Source organism: Rhea pennata, chromosome 1 (assembly GCF_028389875.1).
Source record: "Rhea pennata isolate bPtePen1 chromosome 1, bPtePen1.pri, whole genome shotgun sequence".
NCBI lineage: Eukaryota > Metazoa > Chordata > Aves > Rheiformes > Rheidae > Rhea > Rhea pennata.
The window spans coordinates 212,498,342-212,520,174 of NC_084663.1; the positions used below are offsets into that span (position 1 = coordinate 212,498,342).

General features: G+C 55.7%; 9 non-coding genes across 9 annotated transcripts; all 9 read right to left on the reverse strand.

The window, feature by feature from the left end:
* Positions 1–69: 69 nt before the first annotated feature.
* TRNAV-CAC (transfer RNA valine (anticodon CAC)) lies at positions 70–142 on the reverse strand. Its single transcript has one exon. It is a non-coding gene; the product is annotated as a tRNA-Val (tRNA).
* Positions 143–2,403: 2,261 nt separating this feature from the next.
* On the reverse strand, positions 2,404–2,476 carry TRNAV-CAC (transfer RNA valine (anticodon CAC)). Its single transcript has one exon. It is a non-coding gene; the product is annotated as a tRNA-Val (tRNA).
* Positions 2,477–4,885: 2,409 nt separating this feature from the next.
* On the reverse strand, positions 4,886–4,958 carry TRNAV-CAC (transfer RNA valine (anticodon CAC)). Its single transcript has one exon. It is a non-coding gene; the product is annotated as a tRNA-Val (tRNA).
* A 2,261-nt stretch (positions 4,959–7,219) lies between these two features.
* On the reverse strand, positions 7,220–7,292 carry TRNAV-AAC (transfer RNA valine (anticodon AAC)). Its single transcript has one exon. It is a non-coding gene; the product is annotated as a tRNA-Val (tRNA).
* A 2,409-nt stretch (positions 7,293–9,701) lies between these two features.
* Positions 9,702–9,774, reverse strand: TRNAV-AAC (transfer RNA valine (anticodon AAC)). Its single transcript has one exon. It is a non-coding gene; the product is annotated as a tRNA-Val (tRNA).
* A 2,871-nt stretch (positions 9,775–12,645) lies between these two features.
* Positions 12,646–12,718, reverse strand: TRNAV-AAC (transfer RNA valine (anticodon AAC)). Its single transcript has one exon. It is a non-coding gene; the product is annotated as a tRNA-Val (tRNA).
* A 2,870-nt stretch (positions 12,719–15,588) lies between these two features.
* On the reverse strand, positions 15,589–15,661 carry TRNAV-AAC (transfer RNA valine (anticodon AAC)). The gene has a single exon. It is a non-coding gene; the product is annotated as a tRNA-Val (tRNA).
* A 2,870-nt stretch (positions 15,662–18,531) lies between these two features.
* On the reverse strand, positions 18,532–18,604 carry TRNAV-AAC (transfer RNA valine (anticodon AAC)). The gene has a single exon. It is a non-coding gene; the product is annotated as a tRNA-Val (tRNA).
* A 2,870-nt stretch (positions 18,605–21,474) lies between these two features.
* On the reverse strand, positions 21,475–21,547 carry TRNAV-AAC (transfer RNA valine (anticodon AAC)). Its single transcript has one exon. It is a non-coding gene; the product is annotated as a tRNA-Val (tRNA).
* Between the last annotated feature and the right edge of the window lie 286 nt (positions 21,548–21,833).

Below are 21,833 nucleotides of genomic sequence, written 5' to 3' on the forward strand. Positions count from 1 at the left end.
ATGGCAGCACAGCCCTCAGGGGTGTCAGCCACTCCTCCCAGCTTGGCATCATCAGCAAACTAAACAATGTGTTTCTGCCCGGTCTCGAACCGGGGACCTTTCGCGTGTGAGGCGAATGTGATAACCACTACACTACAGAAACCCACCTGAATGGGGGTGGATAAAGGATCGGAATATTGGTGAAGCTGTGCTGAAACAACTGCTGAGAGCAGTGTCAGTCCCCTGCTTTCCTGGCGGAATTTGTCGGACCCTAGAAAGCCTCAGGAGAAGCACTAAACAAAGAAGCTTCCTCAAAGGTCCTCCAACACGCAAGCTCTTTGCCTGTCTCAGTGCCTGGGACACTCTTGATCCTTCCATGCTGCCAGAAAGGAGCCCGGCCAAGTCCAGGGTCCCAAACACATCCTGTAACCAGGCTTAGGGAGATCAGGTCTGTGCCAGGGTCCCTGGCAGACCAATGAGCCATGGAGAGAGCTCTGGGCACTGAGGTGCTGAGGCCGGGAGTCACGCTGCGCAGCTCACTCTTGGGGCATCCCGAGCCCTGAGCTTACCCTGGGCCAGCCTCCCTGGGAAGAGGCCATCAGCAGGCACTGCAGGTGAGCAGATGTCTGCTGAGGACACCTCATGTTCCGCGGACTCGTGGCTCCGAGCCCTGTCCTGGAGACAGCATGGTCTGGCTTTCATCCACCCGACTTTTCCCGTGGAGAAAGACATCTCATACCAAAAGTGTGCATACGGCTGGCTGTAGCCACAGACCTGGAAAAGCTGCTGCTGCATGGGTCTTCTGCTGCGGGAAGACCACCTCTGTGTATGCATAGGAGCCGGGCATGAAAGCTGGTGAGTGCCTCACCAGACTCACAGATCGCAGGGCAGTTGGGTTAGAAAAGACATCTGGAGTTCATCTAGTCCAACTCTGCCCAAGCAGGGTCACCAAGAGCAGGCTGCCCAGGACCCTGTCTGGTCAGGCTGTGAATATCTTCAAGCATGGAGATTTCACAACCTCTCAAGACAACCTGTTCCAGGGATCGGTCACCGTCACAGGAAAGAGTTTTCTAGTGTTCAAGCAGAACTCCGTATGTTCCAGTTTATGCCTGTTGCCTCTTGTCCTATCACAGGGCAACGCTGAGAAGAGCCTGGCCCTGTCCTCTTTACGCTCTCCCTTCAGATACTTCTACACACTGATAAGCTCGCTCAGCCTTTTCTTCTCCAGGCTGAACAGTCCCAACTCTCTCCTCATGAGAGATGCTCCAGTCTCTTCATCATCTTAGTAGCCTTTTGCTGAACTCACTCCAGTAGCCCCCTTGTACTGGAGAGCCCAGGACTGGAAACAGCACTCCAGGTGTGGCCTCACCACGGGAAGGATCACCTCCCTCAGCTTGCTGGCAACACTCCTCCGAACGTAGCCCAGGATGCCATTGGCCTTTGTTGCCACAAGAGCCCATTGCTGGCTCACGGTCAACTTGTTGTGCACCAGGACAAGGAATAGTGCAAGAAATGCACCCCACAAAAGGAGGACTGTTGAGCAAGGGCGGTTTTCAAGTGCTCAGAAACCGCCCTCGCATCACCCTGGCCAGACAGCTAGAAGAGCTGGGAGCATCCAGAAGGAGCTGAGGCCTCCTAGCAAGACCAGGTGCCCCCAACAGAGGGAACAGCCAGAGCCCAAGTGCTACTGGGGCTAGGCACAGGCTGAGGCAGCTGCGAGGCCCAGAGCCTGCCCAGCTCTCGGCAGCAGATGTGCTGGGAGCAGGGAGCACAAGCGCTCTTCTATCCCTGGTAGTTTGGAGTCAGCAAGACCAGGAGGAGGACGTTAGAGAATCACAGAATGGTTGAGGTTGATGGAAGGGACCTCTGGAGATCATCTAGTCCAACCTCCCTGCTCAAGCAGAGTCACCTGGAGCACATTGCACAGGATCACGTCCAGGCAGGTTTTGAATATCTCCAGACAAGGAGACTCCACAACCTCTCTGGGCAACCTGCTCCAGGGCTCCATCACTTCTTGCAGGGAAGAAATTCCCCCTCACCTTCAGGTGGAACTTCCTGTGCTTCAATTTCTGCCCATTGCAGAAATGCTGCTGACCTGCTGGCAACACTCTTTCCAATGCACCCCAGGAGACCACTGGCCTTCCTGGCCACAAGCCATGCTGGCTCATGGCCAACTTGCCATCTACCAGCACTCCCAGCTCCTTCTCTGCAGAGCTGCTCTCCACAAGGGCAGACCCCAGCTTGGGCTGGTGCCCATGGTTATTTCTTCCTAGGTGCAGGGCCCTCCACTTGCCCTTGTTGAACCTCAGGAGGTTCCTCTCCGCCCAACTCTCCAGCCTGTCCAGGTCTCTCTGAATGGCAGCACAGCCCTCAGGGGTGTCAGCCACTCCTCCCAGCTTGGCATCATCAGCAAACTAAACAATGTGTTTCTGCCCGGTCTCGAACCGGGGACCTTTCGCGTGTGAGGCGAATGTGATAACCACTACACTACAGAAACCCACCTGAATGGGGGTGGATAAAGGATCGGAATATTGGTGAAGCTGTGCTGAAACAACTGCTGAGAGCAGTGTCAGTCCCCTGCTTTCCTGGCGGAATTTGTCGGACCCTAGAAAGCCTCAGGAGAAGCACTAAACAAAGAAGCTTCCTCAAAGGTCCTCCAACACGCAAGCTCTTTGCCTGTCTCAGTGCCTGGGACACTCTTGATCCTTCCATGCTGCCAGAAAGGAGCCCGGCCAAGTCCAGGGTCCCAAACACATCCTGTAACCAGGCTTAGGGAGATCAGGTCTGTGCCAGGGTCCCTGGCAGACCAATGAGCCATGGAGAGAGCTCTGGGCACTGAGGTGCTGAGGCCGGGAGTCACGCTGCACAGCTCACTCTTGGGGCATCCCGAGCCCTGAGCTTACCCTGGGCCAGCCTCCCTGGGAAGAGGCCATCAGCAGGCACTGCAGGTGAGCAGATGTCTGCTGAGGACACCTCATGTTCCGCGGACTCGTGGCTCCGAGCCCTGTCCTGGAGACAGCATGGTCTGGCTTTCATCCACCCGACTTTTCCCGTGGAGAAAGACATCTCATACCAAAAGTGTGCATACGGCTGGCTGTAGCCACAGACCTGGAAAAGCTGCTGCTGCATGGGTCTTCTGCTGCGGGAAGACCACCTCTGTGTATGCATAGGAGCCGGGCATGAAAGCTGGTGAGTGCCTCACCAGACTCACAGATCGCAGGGCAGTTGGGTTAGAAAAGACATCTGGAGTTCATCTAGTCCAACTCTGCCCAAGCAGGGTCACCAAGAGCAGGCTGCCCAGGACCCTGTCTGGTCAGGCTGTGAATATCTTCAAGCATGGAGATTTCACAACCTCTCAAGACAACCTGTTCCAGGGATCAGTCACCGTCACAGGAAAGAGTTTTCTAGTGTTCAAGCAGAACTCCGTATGTTCCAGTTTATGCCTGTTGCCTCTTGTCCTATCACAGGGCAACGCTGAAAAGAGCCTGGCCCTGTCCTCTTTACGCTCTCCCTTCAGATACTTCTACACACTGATAAGCTCGCTCAGCCTTTTCTTCTCCAGGCTGAACAGTCCCAACTCTCTCCTCATGAGAGATGCTCCAGTCTCTTCATCACCTTAGTAGCCTTTTGCTGAACTCACTCCAGTAGCCCCCTTGTACTGGAGAGCCCAGGACTGGAAACAGCACTCCAGGTGTGGCCTCACCACAGGAAGGATCACCTCCCTCAGCTTGCTGGCAACACTCCCCCGAACGTAGCCCAGGATGCCATTGGCCTTTGTTGCCACAAGAGCCCATTGCTGGCTCACGGTCAGCTTGTTGTGCACCAGGACAAGGAATAGTGCAAGAAATGCACCCCACAAAAGGAGGACTGTTGAGCAAGGGCGGTTTTCAAGTGCTCAGAAACCGCCCTCGCATCACCCTGGCCAGACAGCTAGAAGAGCTGGGAGCATCCAGAAGGAGCTGAGGCCTCCTAGCAAGACCAGGTGCCCCCAACAGAGGGAACAGCCAGAGCCCAAGTGCTACTGGGGCTAGGCACAGGCTGAGGCAGCTGCGAGGCCCAGAGCCTGCCCAGCTCTCGGCAGCAGATGTGCTGGGAGCAGGGAGCACAAGCGCTCTTCTATCCCTGGTAGTTTGGAGTCAGCAAGACCAGGAGGAGGACGTTAGAGAATCACAGAATGGTTGAGGTTGATGGAAGGGACCTCTGGAGATCATCTAGTCCAACCTCCCTGCTCAAGCAGAGTCACCTGGAGCACATTGCACAGGATCACGTCCAGGCAGGTTTTGAATATCTCCAGACAAGGAGACTCCACAACCTCTCTGGGCAACCTGCTCCAGGGCTCCATCACTTCTCGCAGGGAAGAAATTCCCCCTCACCTTCAGGTGGAACTTCCTGTGCTTCAATTTCTGCCCATTGCAGAAATGCTGCTGACCTGCTGGCAACACTCTTTCCAATGCACCCCAGGAGACCACTGGCCTTCCTGGCCACAAGCCATGCTGGCTCATGGTCAACTTGCCATCCACCAGCACTCCCAGCTCCTCCTCTGCAGAGCTGCTCTCCACAAGGCCAGCCCCCAGCTCGGACTGGCAAAACTCTTCCCAATGCACCCCAGGAGACCACTGGCCTTCCTGGCCACAAGCCATGCTGGCTCATGGCCAACTTGCCATCTACCAGCACTCCCAGCTCCTTCTCTGCAGAGCTGCTCTCCACAAGGGCAGACCCCAGCTTGGGCTGATGCCCATGGTTATTTCTCCCTAGGTGCAGGGCCCTCCACTTGCCCTTGTTGAACCTCAGGAGGTTCCTCTCCGCCCAACTCTCCAGCCTGTCCAGGTCTCTCTGGATGGCAGCACAGCCCTCAGGGGTGTCAGCCACTCCTCCCAGCTTGGCATCATCAGCAAACTAAACAATGTGTTTCTGCCCGGTCTCGAACCGGGGACCTTTCGCGTGTGAGGCGAATGTGATAACCACTACACTACAGAAACCCACCTGAATGGGGGTGGATAAAGGATCGGAATATTGGTGAAGCTGTGCTGAAACAACTGCTGAGAGCAGTGTCAGTCCCCTGCTTTCCTGGCGGAATTTGTCGGACCCTAGAAAGCCTCAGGAGAAGCACTAAACAAAGAAGCTTCCTCAAAGGTCCTCCAACACGCAAGCTCTTTGCCTGTCTCAGTGCCTGGGACACTCTTGATCCTTCCATGCTGCCAGAAAGGAGCCCGGCCAAGTCCAGGGTCCCAAACACATCCTGTAACCAGGCTTAGGGAGATCAGGTCTGTGCCAGGGTCCCTGGCAGACCAATGAGCCATGGAGAGAGCTCTGGGCACTGAGGTGCTGAGGCCGGGAGTCACGCTGCGCAGCTCACTCTTGGGGCATCCCGAGCCCTGAGCTTACCCTGGGCCAGCCTCCCTGGGAAGAGGCCATCAGCAGGCACTGCAGGTGAGCAGATGTCTGCTGAGGACACCTCATGTTCCGCGGACTCGTGGCTCCGAGCCCTGTCCTGGAGACAGCATGGTCTGGCTTTCATCCACCCGACTTTTCCCGTGGAGAAAGACATCTCATACCAAAAGTGTGCATAGGGCTGGCTGTAGCCACAGACCTGGAAAAGCTGCTGCTGCATGGGTCTTCTGCTGCGGGAAGACCACCTCTGTGTATGCATAGGAGCCGGGCATGAAAGCTGGTGAGTGCCTCACCAGACTCACAGATCGCAGGGCAGTTGGGTTAGAAAAGACATCTGGAGTTCATCTAGTCCAACTCTGCCCAAGCAGGGTCACCAAGAGCAGGCTGCCCAGGACCCTGTCTGGTCAGGCTGTGAATATCTTCAAGCATGGAGATTTCACAACCTCTCAAGACAACCTGTTCCAGGGATCGGTCACCGTCACAGGAAAGAGTTTTCTAGTGTTCAAGCAGAACTCCGTATGTTCCAGTTTATGCCTGTTGCCTCTTGTCCTATCACAGGGCAACGCTGAGAAGAGCCTGGCCCTGTCCTCTTTACGCTCTCCCTTCAGATACTTCTACACACTGATAAGCTCGCTCAGCCTTTTCTTCTCCAGGCTGAACAGTCCCAACTCTCTCCTCATGAGAGATGCTCCAGTCTCTTCATCATCTTAGTAGCCTTTTGCTGAACTCACTCCAGTAGCCCCCTTGTACTGGAGAGCCCAGGACTGGAAACAGCACTCCAGGTGTGGCCTCACCACGGGAAGGATCACCTCCCTCAGCTTGCTGGCAACACTCCTCCGAACGTAGCCCAGGATGCCATTGGCCTTTGTTGCCACAAGAGCCCATTGCTGGCTCACGGTCAACTTGTTGTGCACCAGGACAAGGAATAGTGCAAGAAATGCACCCCACAAAAGGAGGACTGTTGAGCAAGGGCGGTTTTCAAGTGCTCAGAAACCGCCCTCGCATCACCCTGGCCAGACAGCTAGAAGAGCTGGGAGCATCCAGAAGGAGCTGAGGCCTCCTAGCAAGACCAGGTGCCCCCAACAGAGGGAACAGCCAGAGCCCAAGTGCTACTGGGGCTAGGCACAGGCTGAGGCAGCTGCGAGGCCCAGAGCCTGCCCAGCTCTCGGCAGCAGATGTGCTGGGAGCAGGGAGCACAAGCGCTCTTCTATCCCTGGTAGTTTGGAGTCAGCAAGACCAGGAGGAGGACGTTAGAGAATCACAGAATGGTTGAGGTTGATGGAAGGGACCTCTGGAGATCATCTAGTCCAACCTCCCTGCTCAAGCAGAGTCACCTGGAGCACATTGCACAGGATCACGTCCAGGCAGGTTTTGAATATCTCCAGACAAGGAGACTCCACAACCTCTCTGGGCAACCTGCTCCAGGGCTCCATCACTTCTCGCAGGGAAGAAATTCCCCCTCACCTTCAGGTGGAACTTCCTGTGCTTCAATTTCTGCCCATTGCAGAAATGCTGCTGACCTGCTGGCAACACTCTTTCCAATGCACCCCAGGAGACCACTGGCCTTCCTGGCCACAAGCCATGCTGGCTCATGGCCAACTTGCCATCTACCAGCACTCCCAGCTCCTTCTCTGCAGAGCTGCTCTCCACAAGGGCAGACCCCAGCTTGGGCTGGTGCCCATGGTTATTTCTTCCTAGGTGCAGGGCCCTCCACTTGCCCTTGTTGAACCTCAGGAGGTTCCTCTCCGCCCAACTCTCCAGCCTGTCCAGGTCTCTCTGAATGGCAGCACAGCCCTCAGGGGTGTCAGCCACTCCTCCCAGCTTGGCATCATCAGCAAACTAAACAATGTGTTTCTGCCCGGTCTCGAACCGGGGACCTTTCGCGTGTTAGGCGAATGTGATAACCACTACACTACAGAAACCCACCTGAATGGGGGTGGATAAAGGATCGGAATATTGGTGAAGCTGTGCTGAAACAACTGCTGAGAGCAGTGTCAGTCCCCTGCTTTCCTGGCGGAATTTGTCGGACCCTAGAAAGCCTCAGGAGAAGCACTAAACAAAGAAGCTTCCTCAAAGGTCCTCCAACACGCAAGCTCTTTGCCTGTCTCAGTGCCTGGGACACTCTTGATCCTTCCATGCTGCCAGAAAGGAGCCCGGCCAAGTCCAGGGTCCCAAACACATCCTGTAACCAGGCTTAGGGAGATCAGGTCTGTGCCAGGGTCCCTGGCAGACCAATGAGCCATGGAGAGAGCTCTGGGCACTGAGGTGCTGAGGCCGGGAGTCACGCTGCGCAGCTCACTCTTGGGGCATCCCGAGCCCTGAGCTTACCCTGGGCCAGCCTCCCTGGGAAGAGGCCATCAGCAGGCACTGCAGGTGAGCAGATGTCTGCTGAGGACACCTCATGTTCCGCGGACTCGTGGCTCCGAGCCCTGTCCTGGAGACAGCATGGTCTGGCTTTCATCCACCCGACTTTTCCCGTGGAGAAAGACATCTCATACCAAAAGTGTGCATACGGCTGGCTGTAGCCACAGACCTGGAAAAGCTGCTGCTGCATGGGTCTTCTGCTGCGGGAAGACCACCTCTGTGTATGCATAGGAGCCGGGCATGAAAGCTGGTGAGTGCCTCACCAGACTCACAGATCGCAGGGCAGTTGGGTTAGAAAAGACATCTGGAGTTCATCTAGTCCAACTCTGCCCAAGCAGGGTCACCAAGAGCAGGCTGCCCAGGACCCTGTCTGGTCAGGCTGTGAATATCTTCAAGCATGGAGATTTCACAACCTCTCAAGACAACCTGTTCCAGGGATCAGTCACCGTCACAGGAAAGAGTTTTCTAGTGTTCAAGCAGAACTCCGTATGTTCCAGTTTATGCCTGTTGCCTCTTGTCCTATCACAGGGCAACGCTGAAAAGAGCCTGGCCCTGTCCTCTTTACGCTCTCCCTTCAGATACTTCTACACACTGATAAGCTCGCTCAGCCTTTTCTTCTCCAGGCTGAACAGTCCCAACTCTCTCCTCATGAGAGATGCTCCAGTCTCTTCATCACCTTAGTAGCCTTTTGCTGAACTCACTCCAGTAGCCCCCTTGTACTGGAGAGCCCAGGACTGGAAACAGCACTCCAGGTGTGGCCTCACCACAGGAAGGATCACCTCCCTCAGCTTGCTGGCAACACTCCCCCGAACGTAGCCCAGGATGCCATTGGCCTTTGTTGCCACAAGAGCCCAATGCTGGCTCACGGTCAACTTGTTGTGCACCAGGACAAGGAATAGTGCAAGAAATGCACCCCACAAAAGGAGGACTGTTGAGCAAGGGCAGTTTTCAAGTGCTCAGAAACCGCCCTCGCATCACCCTGGCCAGACAGCTAGAAGAGCTGGGAGCATCCAGAAGGAGCTGAGGCCTCCTAGCAAGACCAGGTGCCCCCAACAGAGGGAACAGCCAGAGCCCAAGTGCTACTGGGGCTAGGCACAGGCTGAGGCAGCTGCGAGGCCCAGAGCCTGCCCAGCTCTCGGCAGCAGATGTGCTGGGAGCAGGGAGCACAAGCGCTCTTCTATCCCTGGTAGTTTGGAGTCAGCAAGACCAGGAGGAGGACGTTAGAGAATCACAGAATGGTTGAGGTTGATGGAAGGGACCTCTGGAGATCATCTAGTCCAACCTCCCTGCTCAAGCAGAGTCACCTGGAGCACATTGCACAGGATCACGTCCAGGCAGGTTTTGAATATCTCCAGACAAGGAGACTCCACAACCTCTCTGGGCAACCTGCTCCAGGGCTCCATCACTTCTCGCAGGGAAGAAATTCCCCCTCACCTTCAGGTGGAACTTCCTGTGCTTCAATTTCTGCCCATTGCAGAAATGCTGCTGACCTGCTGGCAACACTCTTTCCAATGCACCCCAGGAGACCACTGGCCTTCCTGGCCACAAGCCATGCTGGCTCATGGTCAACTTGCCATCCACCAGCACTCCCAGCTCCTCCTCTGCAGAGCTGCTCTCCACAAGGCCAGCCCCCAGCTCGGACTGGCAAAACTCTTCCCAATGCACCCCAGAAGACCACTGGCCTTCCTGGCCACAAGCCATGCTGGCTCATGGCCAACTTGCCATCTACCAGCACTCCCAGCTCCTTCTCTGCAGAGCTGCTCTCCACAAGGGCAGACCCCAGCTTGGGCTGGTGCCCATGGTTATTTCTCCCTAGGTGCAGGGCCCTCCACTTGCCCTTGTTGAACCTCAGGAGGTTCCTCTCCGCCCAACTCTCCAGCCTGTCCAGGTCTCTCTGGATGGCAGCACAGCCCTCAGGGGTGTCAGCCACTCCTCCCAGCTTGGCATCATCAGCAAACTAAACAATGTGTTTCTGCCCGGTCTCGAACCGGGGACCTTTCGCGTGTTAGGCGAATGTGATAACCACTACACTACAGAAACCCACCTGAATGGGGGTGGATAAAGGATCGGAATATTGGTGAAGCTGTGCTGAAACAACTGCTGAGAGCAGTGTCAGTCCCCTGCTTTCCTGGCGGAATTTGTCGGACCCTAGAAAGCCTCAGGAGAAGCACTAAACAAAGAAGCTTCCTCAAAGGTCCTCCAACACGCAAGCTCTTTGCTTGTCTCAGTGCCTGGGACACTCTTGATCCTTCGACGCTGCCAGAAAGGAGCCCGGCCAAGTCCAGGGTCCCAAACACATCCTGTAACCAGGCTTAGGGTCCCTGGCAGACCAATGAGCCATGGAGAGAGCTCTGGGCACTGAGGTGCTGAGGCCGGGAGTCACGCTGCGCAGCTCACTCTTGGGGCATCCCGAGCCCTGAGCTTACCCTGGGCCAGCCTCCCTGGGAAGAGGCCATCAGCAGGCACTGCAGGTGAGCAGATGTCTGCTGAGGACACCTCATGTTCCGCGGACTCGTGGCTCCGAGCCCTGTCCTGGAGACAGCATGGTCTGGCTTTCATCCACCCGACTTTTCCCGTGGAGAAAGACATCTCATACCAAAAGTGTGCATAGGGCTGGCTGTAGCCACAGACCTGGAAAAGCTGCTGCTGCATGGGTCTTCTGCTGCGGGAAGACCACCTCTGTGTATGCATAGGAGCCGGGCATGAAAGCTGGTGAGTGCCTCACCAGACTCACAGATCGCAGGGCAGTTGGGTTAGAAAAGACATCTGGAGTTCATCTAGTCCAACTCTGCCCAAGCAGGGTCACCAAGAGCAGGCTGCCCAGGACCCTGTCTGGTCAGGCTGTGAATATCTTCAAGCATGGAGATTTCACAACCTCTCAAGACAACCTGTTCCAGGGATCGGTCACCGTCACAGGAAAGAGTTTTCTAGTGTTCAAGCAGAACTCCGTATGTTCCAGTTTATGCCTGTTGCCTCTTGTCCTATCACAGGGCAACGCTGAGAAGAGCCTGGCCCTGTCCTCTTTACGCTCTCCCTTCAGATACTTCTACACACTGATAAGCTCGCTCAGCCTTTTCTTCTCCAGGCTGAACAGTCCCAACTCTCTCCTCATGAGAGATGCTCCAGTCTCTTCATCATCTTAGTAGCCTTTTGCTGAACTCACTCCAGTAGCCCCCTTGTCCTGGAGAGCCCAGGACTGGAAACAGCACTCCAGGTGTGGCCTCACCATGGGAAGGATCACCTCCCTCAGCTTACTGGCAACACTCCTCCGAACGTAGCCCAGGATGCCACTGGCCTTTGTTGCCACAAGAGCCCATTGCTGGCTCACGGTCAACTTGTTGTGCACCAGGACAAGGAATAGTGCAAGAAATGCACCCCACAAAAGGAGGACTGTTGAGCAAGGGCGGTTTTCAAGTGCTCTTTGGCAGCATCGCCATGTGGGATGTTGGTCAAGTCTCACCTCAGCCTTCTTGCACTCTTGCCACTTGCTTCTTTGATTAAATCCCCCCCTCCCCCTGCCCCGCATGTTCCCAGGGAATTACTGTGCTTGGTCCTAGCGGCAGATTTGTGCATGTTGAAAAGGGGCACATTGATATCTGCCAGCCATTACAATTCTGTGCAGCACTCAGAGTCCCGAATCATCGGTATGGCTCTGAATGAGCTAACGCAGAGATTCCTCAGATAAAATGAGGCCCAGGAGAGACAAGCCCTCACACTACAGAAATGGGATTTGTTCCATCTCATGTTGCTCAGAAACCGCCCTCGCATCACCCTGGCCAGACAGCTAGAAGAGCTGGGAGCATCCAGAAGGAGCTGAGGCCTCCTAGCAAGACCAGGTGCCCCCAACAGAGGGAACAGCCAGAGCCCAAGTGCTGCTGGGGCTAGGCACAGGCTGAGGCAGCTGCGAGGCCCAGAGCCTGCCCAGCTCTCGGCAGCAGATGTGCTGGGAGCAGGGAGCACAAGCGCTCTTCTATCCCTGGTAGTTTGGAGTCAGCAAGACCAGGAGGAGGACGTTAGAGAATCACAGAATGGTTGAGGTTGATGGAAGGGACCTCTGGAGATCATCTAGTCCAACCTCCCTGCTCAAGCAGAGTCACCTGGAGCACATTGCACAGGATCACGTCCAGGCAGGTTTTGAATATCTCCAGACAAGGAGACTCCACAACCTCTCTGGGCAACCTGCTCCAGGGCTCCATCACTTCTCGCAGGGAAGAAATTCTCCCTCACCTTCCGGTGGAACTTCCTGTGCTTCACTTTCTGCCCATTGCAGAAATGCTGCTGACCTGCTGGCAACACTCTTTCCAATGCACCCCAGGAGACCACTGGCCTTCCTGGCCACAAGCCATGCTGGCCACGTGGCCAACTTGTCATCCACCAGCACTCCCAGCTCCTTCTCTGCAGAGCTGCTCTCCACAAGGGCAGCCCCCAGCTTGGGCTGGCAAAACTCTTCTCAATGCACCCCAGGAGACCACTGGCCTTCCTGGCCACAAGCCATGCTGGCCACATGGCCAACTTGTCATCCACCAGCACTCCCAGCTCCTTCTCTGCAGAGCTGCTCTCCACAAGGGCAGCCCCCAGCTCAGACTGGCAAAACTCTTTCCAATGCACCCCAGGAGACCACTGGCCTTCCTGGCCACAAGCCATGCTGGCCACATGGCCAACTTGTCATCCACCGGCACTCCCAGCTCCTTCTCTGCAGAGCTGCTCTCCACAAGGGCAGACCCCAGCTTGGGCTGGTGCCCATGGTTATTTCTCCCTAGGTGCAGGGCCCTCCACTTGCCCTTGTTGAACCTCAGGAGGTTCCTCTCCGCCCAACTCTCCAGCCTGTCCAGGTCTCTCTGGATGGCAGCACAGCCCTCAGGGGTGTCAGCCACTCCTCCCAGCTTGGCATCATCAGCAAACTAAACAATGTGTTTCTGCCCGGTCTCGAACCGGGGACCTTTCGCGTGTTAGGCGAATGTGATAACCACTACACTACAGAAACCCACCTGAATGGGGGTGGATAAAGGATCGGAATATTGGTGAAGCTGTGCTGAAACAACTGCTGAGAGCAGTGTCAGTCCCCTGCTTTCCTGGCGGAATTTGTCGGACCCTAGAAAGCCTCAGGAGAAGCACTAAACAAAGAAGCTTCCTCAAAGGTCCTCCAACACGCAAGCTCTTTGCTTGTCTCAGTGCCTGGGACACTCTTGATCCTTCGACGCTGCCAGAAAGGAGCCCGGCCAAGTCCAGGGTCCCAAACACATCCTGTAACCAGGCTTAGGGTCCCTGGCAGACCAATGAGCCATGGAGAGAGCTCTGGGCACTGAGGTGCTGAGGCCGGGAGTCACGCTGCGCAGCTCACTCTTGGGGCATCCCGAGCCCTGAGCTTACCCTGGGCCAGCCTCCCTGGGAAGAGGCCATCAGCAGGCACTGCAGGTGAGCAGATGTCTGCTGAGGACACCTCATGTTCCGCGGACTCGTGGCTCCGAGCCCTGTCCTGGAGACAGCATGGTCTGGCTTTCATCCACCCGACTTTTCCCGTGGAGAAAGACATCTCATACCAAAAGTGTGCATAGGGCTGGCTGTAGCCACAGACCTGGAAAAGCTGCTGCTGCATGGGTCTTCTGCTGCGGGAAGACCACCTCTGTGTATGCATAGGAGCCGGGCATGAAAGCTGGTGAGTGCCTCACCAGACTCACAGATCGCAGGGCAGTTGGGTTAGAAAAGACATCTGGAGTTCATCTAGTCCAACTCTGCCCAAGCAGGGTCACCAAGAGCAGGCTGCCCAGGACCCTGTCTGGTCAGGCTGTGAATATCTTCAAGCATGGAGATTTCACAACCTCTCAAGACAACCTGTTCCAGGGATCGGTCACCGTCACAGGAAAGAGTTTTCTAGTGTTCAAGCAGAACTCCATATGTTCCAGTTTATGCCTGTTGCCTCTTGTCCTATCACAGGGCAACGCTGAGAAGAGCCTGGCCCTGTCCTCTTTACGCTCTCCCTTCAGATACTTCTACACACTGATAAGCTCGCTCAGCCTTTTCTTCTCCAGGCTGAACAGTCCCAACTCTCTCCTCATGAGAGATGCTCCAGTCTCTTCATCATCTTAGTAGCCTTTTGCTGAACTCACTCCAGTAGCCCCCTTGTCCTGGAGAGCCCAGGACTGGAAACAGCACTCCAGGTGTGGCCTCACCATGGGAAGGATCACCTCCCTCAGCTTACTGGCAACACTCCTCCGAACGTAGCCCAGGATGCCACTGGCCTTTGTTGCCACAAGAGCCCATTGCTGGCTCACGGTCAACTTGTTGTGCACCAGGACAAGGAATAGTGCAAGAAATGCACCCCACAAAAGGAGGACTGTTGAGCAAGGGCGGTTTTCAAGTGCTCTTTGGCAGCATCGCCATGTGGGATGTTGGTCAAGTCTCACCTCAGCCTTCTTGCACTCTTGCCACTTGCTTCTTTGATTAAATCCCCCCCTCCCCCTGCCCCGCATGTTCCCAGGGAATTACTGTGCTTGGTCCTAGCGGCAGATTTGTGCATGTTGAAAAGGGGCACATTGATATCTGCCAGCCATTACAATTCTGTGCAGCACTCAGAGTCCCGAATCATCGGTATGGCTCTGAATGAGCTAACGCAGAGATTCCTCAGATAAAATGAGGCCCAGGAGAGACAAGCCCTCACACTACAGAAATGGGATTTGTTCCATCTCATGTTGCTCAGAAACCGCCCTCGCATCACCCTGGCCAGACAGCTAGAAGAGCTGGGAGCATCCAGAAGGAGCTGAGGCCTCCTAGCAAGACCAGTGCCCCCAACAGAGGGAACAGCCAGAGCCCAAGTGCTGCTGGGGCTAGGCACAGGCTGAGGCAGCTGCGAGGCCCAGAGCCTGCCCAGCTCTCGGCAGCAGATGTGCTGGGAGCAGGGAGCACAAGCGCTCTTCTATCCCTGGTAGTTTGGAGTCAGCAAGACCAGGAGGAGGACATTAGAGAATCACAGAATGGTTGAGGTTGATGGAAGGGACCTCTGGAGATCATCTAGTCCAACCTCCCTGCTCAAGCAGAGTCACCTGGAGCACATTGCACAGGATCACGTCCAGGCAGGTTTTGAATATCTCCAGACAAGGAGACTCCACAACCTCTCTGGGCAACCTGCTCCAGGGCTCCATCACTTCTCGCAGGGAAGAAATTCTCCCTCACCTTCCGGTGGAACTTCCTGTGCTTCACTTTCTGCCCATTGCAGAAATGCTGCTGACCTGCTGGCAACACTCTTTCCAATGCACCCCAGGAGACCACTGGCCTTCCTGGCCACAAGCCATGCTGGCCACGTGGCCAACTTGTCATCCACCAGCACTCCCAGCTCCTTCTCTGCAGAGCTGCTCTCCACAAGGGCAGCCCCCAGCTTGGGCTGGCAAAACTCTTCTCAATGCACCCCAGGAGACCACTGGCCTTCCTGGCCACAAGCCATGCTGGCCACATGGCCAACTTGTCATCCACCAGCACTCCCAGCTCCTTCTCTGCAGAGCTGCTCTCCACAAGGGCAGCCCCCAGCTCAGACTGGCAAAACTCTTTCCAATGCACCCCAGGAGACCACTGGCCTTCCTGGCCACAAGCCATGCTGGCCACATGGCCAACTTGTCATCCACCGGCACTCCCAGCTCCTTCTCTGCAGAGCTGCTCTCCACAAGGGCAGACCCCAGCTTGGGCTGGTGCCCATGGTTATTTCTCCCTAGGTGCAGGGCCCTCCACTTGCCCTTGTTGAACCTCAGGAGGTTCCTCTCCGCCCAACTCTCCAGCCTGTCCAGGTCTCTCTGGATGGCAGCACAGCCCTCAGGGGTGTCAGCCACTCCTCCCAGCTTGGCATCATCAGCAAACTAAACAATGTGTTTCTGCCCGGTCTCGAACCGGGGACCTTTCGCGTGTTAGGCGAATGTGATAACCACTACACTACAGAAACCCACCTGAATGGGGGTGGATAAAGGATCGGAATATTGGTGAAGCTGTGCTGAAACAACTGCTGAGAGCAGTGTCAGTCCCCTGCTTTCCTGGCGGAATTTGTTGGACCCTAGAAAGCCTCAGGAGAAGCACTAAACAAAGAAGCTTCCTCAAAGGTCCTCCAACACGCAAGCTCTTTGCTTGTCTCAGTGCCTGGGACACTCTTGATCCTTCGACGCTGCCAGAAAGGAGCCCGGCCAAGTCCAGGGTCCCAAACACATCCTGTAACCAGGCTTAGGGTCCCTGGCAGACCAATGAGCCATGGAGAGAGCTCTGGGCACTGAGGTGCTGAGGCCGGGAGTCACGCTGCGCAGCTCACTCTTGGGGCATCCCGAGCCCTGAGCTTACCCTGGGCCAGCCTCCCTGGGAAGAGGCCATCAGCAGGCACTGCAGGTGAGCAGATGTCTGCTGAGGACACCTCATGTTCCGCGGACTCGTGGCTCCGAGCCCTGTCCTGGAGACAGCATGGTCTGGCTTTCATCCACCCGACTTTTCCCGTGGAGAAAGACATCTCATACCAAAAGTGTGCATAGGGCTGGCTGTAGCCACAGACCTGGAAAAGCTGCTGCTGCATGGGTCTTCTGCTGCGGGAAGACCACCTCTGTGTATGCATAGGAGCCGGGCATGAAAGCTGGTGAGTGCCTCACCAGACTCACAGATCGCAGGGCAGTTGGGTTAGAAAAGACATCTGGAGTTCATCTAGTCCAACTCTGCCCAAGCAGGGTCACCAAGAGCAGGCTGCCCAGGACCCTGTCTGGTCAGGCTGTGAATATCTTCAAGCATGGAGATTTCACAACCTCTCAAGACAACCTGTTCCAGGGATCGGTCACCGTCACAGGAAAGAGTTTTCTAGTGTTCAAGCAGAACTCCATATGTTCCAGTTTATGCCTGTTGCCTCTTGTCCTATCACAGGGCAACGCTGAGAAGAGCCTGGCCCTGTCCTCTTTACGCTCTCCCTTCAGATACTTCTACACACTGATAAGCTCGCTCAGCCTTTTCTTCTCCAGGCTGAACAGTCCCAACTCTCTCCTCATGAGAGATGCTCCAGTCTCTTCATCATCTTAGTAGCCTTTTGCTGAACTCACTCCAGTAGCCCCCTTGTCCTGGAGAGCCCAGGACTGGAAACAGCACTCCAGGTGTGGCCTCACCATGGGAAGGATCACCTCCCTCAGCTTACTGGCAACACTCCTCCGAACGTAGCCCAGGATGCCACTGGCCTTTGTTGCCACAAGAGCCCATTGCTGGCTCACGGTCAACTTGTTGTGCACCAGGACAAGGAATAGTGCAAGAAATGCACCCCACAAAAGGAGGACTGTTGAGCAAGGGCGGTTTTCAAGTGCTCTTTGGCAGCATCGCCATGTGGGATGTTGGTCAAGTCTCACCTCAGCCTTCTTGCACTCTTGCCACTTGCTTCTTTGATTAAATCCCCCCCTCCCCCTGCCCCGCATGTTCCCAGGGAATTACTGTGCTTGGTCCTAGCGGCAGATTTGTGCATGTTGAAAAGGGGCACATTGATATCTGCCAGCCATTACAATTCTGTGCAGCACTCAGAGTCCCGAATCATCGGTATGGCTCTGAATGAGCTAACGCAGAGATTCCTCAGATAAAATGAGGCCCAGGAGAGACAAGCCCTCACACTACAGAAATGGGATTTGTTCCATCTCATGTTGCTCAGAAACCGCCCTCGCATCACCCTGGCCAGACAGCTAGAAGAGCTGGGAGCATCCAGAAGGAGCTGAGGCCTCCTAGCAAGACCAGTGCCCCCAACAGAGGGAACAGCCAGAGCCCAAGTGCTGCTGGGGCTAGGCACAGGCTGAGGCAGCTGCGAGGCCCAGAGCCTGCCCAGCTCTCGGCAGCAGATGTGCTGGGAGCAGGGAGCACAAGCGCTCTTCTATCCCTGGTAGTTTGGAGTCAGCAAGACCAGGAGGAGGACATTAGAGAATCACAGAATGGTTGAGGTTGATGGAAGGGACCTCTGGAGATCATCTAGTCCAACCTCCCTGCTCAAGCAGAGTCACCTGGAGCACATTGCACAGGATCACGTCCAGGCAGGTTTTGAATATCTCCAGACAAGGAGACTCCACAACCTCTCTGGGCAACCTGCTCCAGGGCTCCATCACTTCTCGCAGGGAAGAAATTCTCCCTCACCTTCCGGTGGAACTTCCTGTGCTTCACTTTCTGCCCATTGCAGAAATGCTGCTGACCTGCTGGCAACACTCTTTCCAATGCACCCCAGGAGACCACTGGCCTTCCTGGCCACAAGCCATGCTGGCCACGTGGCCAACTTGTCATCCACCAGCACTCCCAGCTCCTTCTCTGCAGAGCTGCTCTCCACAAGGGCAGCCCCCAGCTTGGGCTGGCAAAACTCTTCTCAATGCACCCCAGGAGACCACTGGCCTTCCTGGCCACAAGCCATGCTGGCCACATGGCCAACTTGTCATCCACCAGCACTCCCAGCTCCTTCTCTGCAGAGCTGCTCTCCACAAGGGCAGCCCCCAGCTCGGACTGGCAAAACTCTTCCCAATGCACCCCAGGAGACCACTGGCCTTCCTGGCCACAAGCCATGCTGGCCACATGGCCAACTTGTCATCCACCGGCACTCCCAGCTCCTTCTCTGCAGAGCTGCTCTCCACAAGGGCAGACCCCAGCTTGGGCTGGTGCCCATGGTTATTTCTCCCTAGGTGCAGGGCCCTCCACTTGCCCTTGTTGAACCTCAGGAGGTTCCTCTCCGCCCAACTCTCCAGCCTGTCCAGGTCTCTCTGGATGGCAGCACAGCCCTCAGGGGTGTCAGCCACTCCTCCCAGCTTGGCATCATCAGCAAACTAAACAATGTGTTTCTGCCCGGTCTCGAACCGGGGACCTTTCGCGTGTTAGGCGAATGTGATAACCACTACACTACAGAAACCCACCTGAATGGGGGTGGATAAAGGATCGGAATATTGGTGAAGCTGTGCTGAAACAACTGCTGAGAGCAGTGTCAGTCCCCTGCTTTCCTGGCGGAATTTGTTGGACCCTAGAAAGCCTCAGGAGAAGCACTAAACAAAGAAGCTTCCTCAAAGGTCCTCCAACACGCAAGCTCTTTGCTTGTCTCAGTGCCTGGGACACTCTTGATCCTTCGACGCTGCCAGAAAGGAGCCCGGCCAAGTCCAGGGTCCCAAACACATCCTGTAACCAGGCTTAGGGTCCCTGGCAGACCAATGAGCCATGGAGAGAGCTCTGGGCACTGAGGTGCTGAGGCCGGGAGTCACGCTGCGCAGCTCACTCTTGGGGCATCCCGAGCCCTGAGCTTACCCTGGGCCAGCCTCCCTGGGAAGAGGCCATCAGCAGGCACTGCAGGTGAGCAGATGTCTGCTGAGGACACCTCATGTTCCGCGGACTCGTGGCTCCGAGCCCTGTCCTGGAGACAGCATGGTCTGGCTTTCATCCACCCGACTTTTCCCGTGGAGAAAGACATCTCATACCAAAAGTGTGCATAGGGCTGGCTGTAGCCACAGACCTGGAAAAGCTGCTGCTGCATGGGTCTTCTGCTGCGGGAAGACCACCTCTGTGTATGCATAGGAGCCGGGCATGAAAGCTGGTGAGTGCCTCACCAGACTCACAGATCGCAGGGCAGTTGGGTTAGAAAAGACATCTGGAGTTCATCTAGTCCAACTCTGCCCAAGCAGGGTCACCAAGAGCAGGCTGCCCAGGACCCTGTCTGGTCAGGCTGTGAATATCTTCAAGCATGGAGATTTCACAACCTCTCAAGACAACCTGTTCCAGGGATCGGTCACCGTCACAGGAAAGAGTTTTCTAGTGTTCAAGCAGAACTCCGTATGTTCCAGTTTATGCCTGTTGCCTCTTGTCCTATCACAGGGCAACGCTGAGAAGAGCCTGGCCCTGTCCTCTTTACGCTCTCCCTTCAGATACTTCTACACACTGATAAGCTCGCTCAGCCTTTTCTTCTCCAGGCTGAACAGTCCCAACTCTCTCCTCATGAGAGATGCTCCAGTCTCTTCATCATCTTAGTAGCCTTTTGCTGAACTCACTCCAGTAGCCCCCTTGTCCTGGAGAGCCCAGGACTGGAAACAGCACTCCAGGTGTGGCCTCACCATGGGAAGGATCACCTCCCTCAGCTTACTGGCAACACTCCTCCGAACGTAGCCCAGGATGCCACTGGCCTTTGTTGCCACAAGAGCCCATTGCTGGCTCACGGTCAACTTGTTGTGCACCAGGACAAGGAATAGTGCAAGAAATGCACCCCACAAAAGGAGGACTGTTGAGCAAGGGCGGTTTTCAAGTGCTCTTTGGCAGCATCGCCATGTGGGATGTTGGTCAAGTCTCACCTCAGCCTTCTTGCACTCTTGCCACTTGCTTCTTTGATTAAATCCCCCCCTCCCCCTGCCCCGCATGTTCCCAGGGAATTACTGTGCTTGGTCCTAGCGGCAGATTTGTGCATGTTGAAAAGGGGCACATTGATATCTGCCAGCCATTACAATTCTGTGCAGCACTCAGAGTCCCGAATCATCGGTATGGCTCTGAATGAGCTAACGCAGAGATTCCTCAGATAAAATGAGGCCCAGGAGAGACAAGCCCTCACACTACAGAAATGGGATTTGTTCCATCTCATGTTGCTCAGAAACCGCCCTCGCATCACCCTGGCCAGACAGCTAGAAGAGCTGGGAGCATCCAGAAGGAGCTGAGGCCTCCTAGCAAGACCAGTGCCCCCAACAGAGGGAACAGCCAGAGCCCAAGTGCTGCTGGGGCTAGGCACAGGCTGAGGCAGCTGCGAGGCCCAGAGCCTGCCCAGCTCTCGGCAGCAGATGTGCTGGGAGCAGGGAGCACAAGCGCTCTTCTATCCCTGGTAGTTTGGAGTCAGCAAGACCAGGAGGAGGACATTAGAGAATCACAGAATGGTTGAGGTTGATGGAAGGGACCTCTGGAGATCATCTAGTCCAACCTCCCTGCTCAAGCAGAGTCACCTGGAGCACATTGCACAGGATCACGTCCAGGCAGGTTTTGAATATCTCCAGACAAGGAGACTCCACAACCTCTCTGGGCAACCTGCTCCAGGGCTCCATCACTTCTCGCAGGGAAGAAATTCTCCCTCACCTTCCGGTGGAACTTCCTGTGCTTCACTTTCTGCCCATTGCAGAAATGCTGCTGACCTGCTGGCAACACTCTTTCCAATGCACCCCAGGAGACCACTGGCCTTCCTGGCCACAAGCCATGCTGGCCACGTGGCCAACTTGTCATCCACCAGCACTCCCAGCTCCTTCTCTGCAGAGCTGCTCTCCACAAGGGCAGCCCCCAGCTTGGGCTGGCAAAACTCTTCTCAATGCACCCCAGGAGACCACTGGCCTTCCTGGCCACAAGCCATGCTGGCCACATGGCCAACTTGTCATCCACCAGCACTCCCAGCTCCTTCTCTGCAGAGCTGCTCTCCACAAGGGCAGCCCCCAGCTCGGACTGGCAAAACTCTTTCCAATGCACCCCAGGAGACCACTGGCCTTCCTGGCCACAAGCCATGCTGGCCACATGGCCAACTTGTCATCCACCGGCACTCCCAGCTCCTTCTCTGCAGAGCTGCTCTCCACAAGGGCAGACCCCAGCTTGGGCTGGTGCCCATGGTTATTTCTCCCTAGGTGCAGGGCCCTCCACTTGCCCTTGTTGAACCTCAGGAGGTTCCTCTCCGCCCAACTCTCCAGCCTGTCCAGGTCTCTCTGGATGGCAGCACAGCCCTCAGGGGTGTCAGCCACTCCTCCCAGCTTGGCATCATCAGCAAACTAAACAATGTGTTTCTGCCCGGTCTCGAACCGGGGACCTTTCGCGTGTTAGGCGAATGTGATAACCACTACACTACAGAAACCCACCTGAATGGGGGTGGATAAAGGATCGGAATATTGGTGAAGCTGTGCTGAAACAACTGCTGAGAGCAGTGTCAGTCCCCTGCTTTCCTGGCGGAATTTGTTGGACCCTAGAAAGCCTCAGGAGAAGCACTAAACAAAGAAGCTTCCTCAAAGGTCCTCCAACACGCAAGCTCTTTGCTTGTCTCAGTGCCTGGGACACTCTTGATCCTTCGACGCTGCCAGAAAGGAGCCCGGCCAAGTCCAGGGTCCCAAACACATCCTGTAACCAGGCTTAGGGTCCCTGGC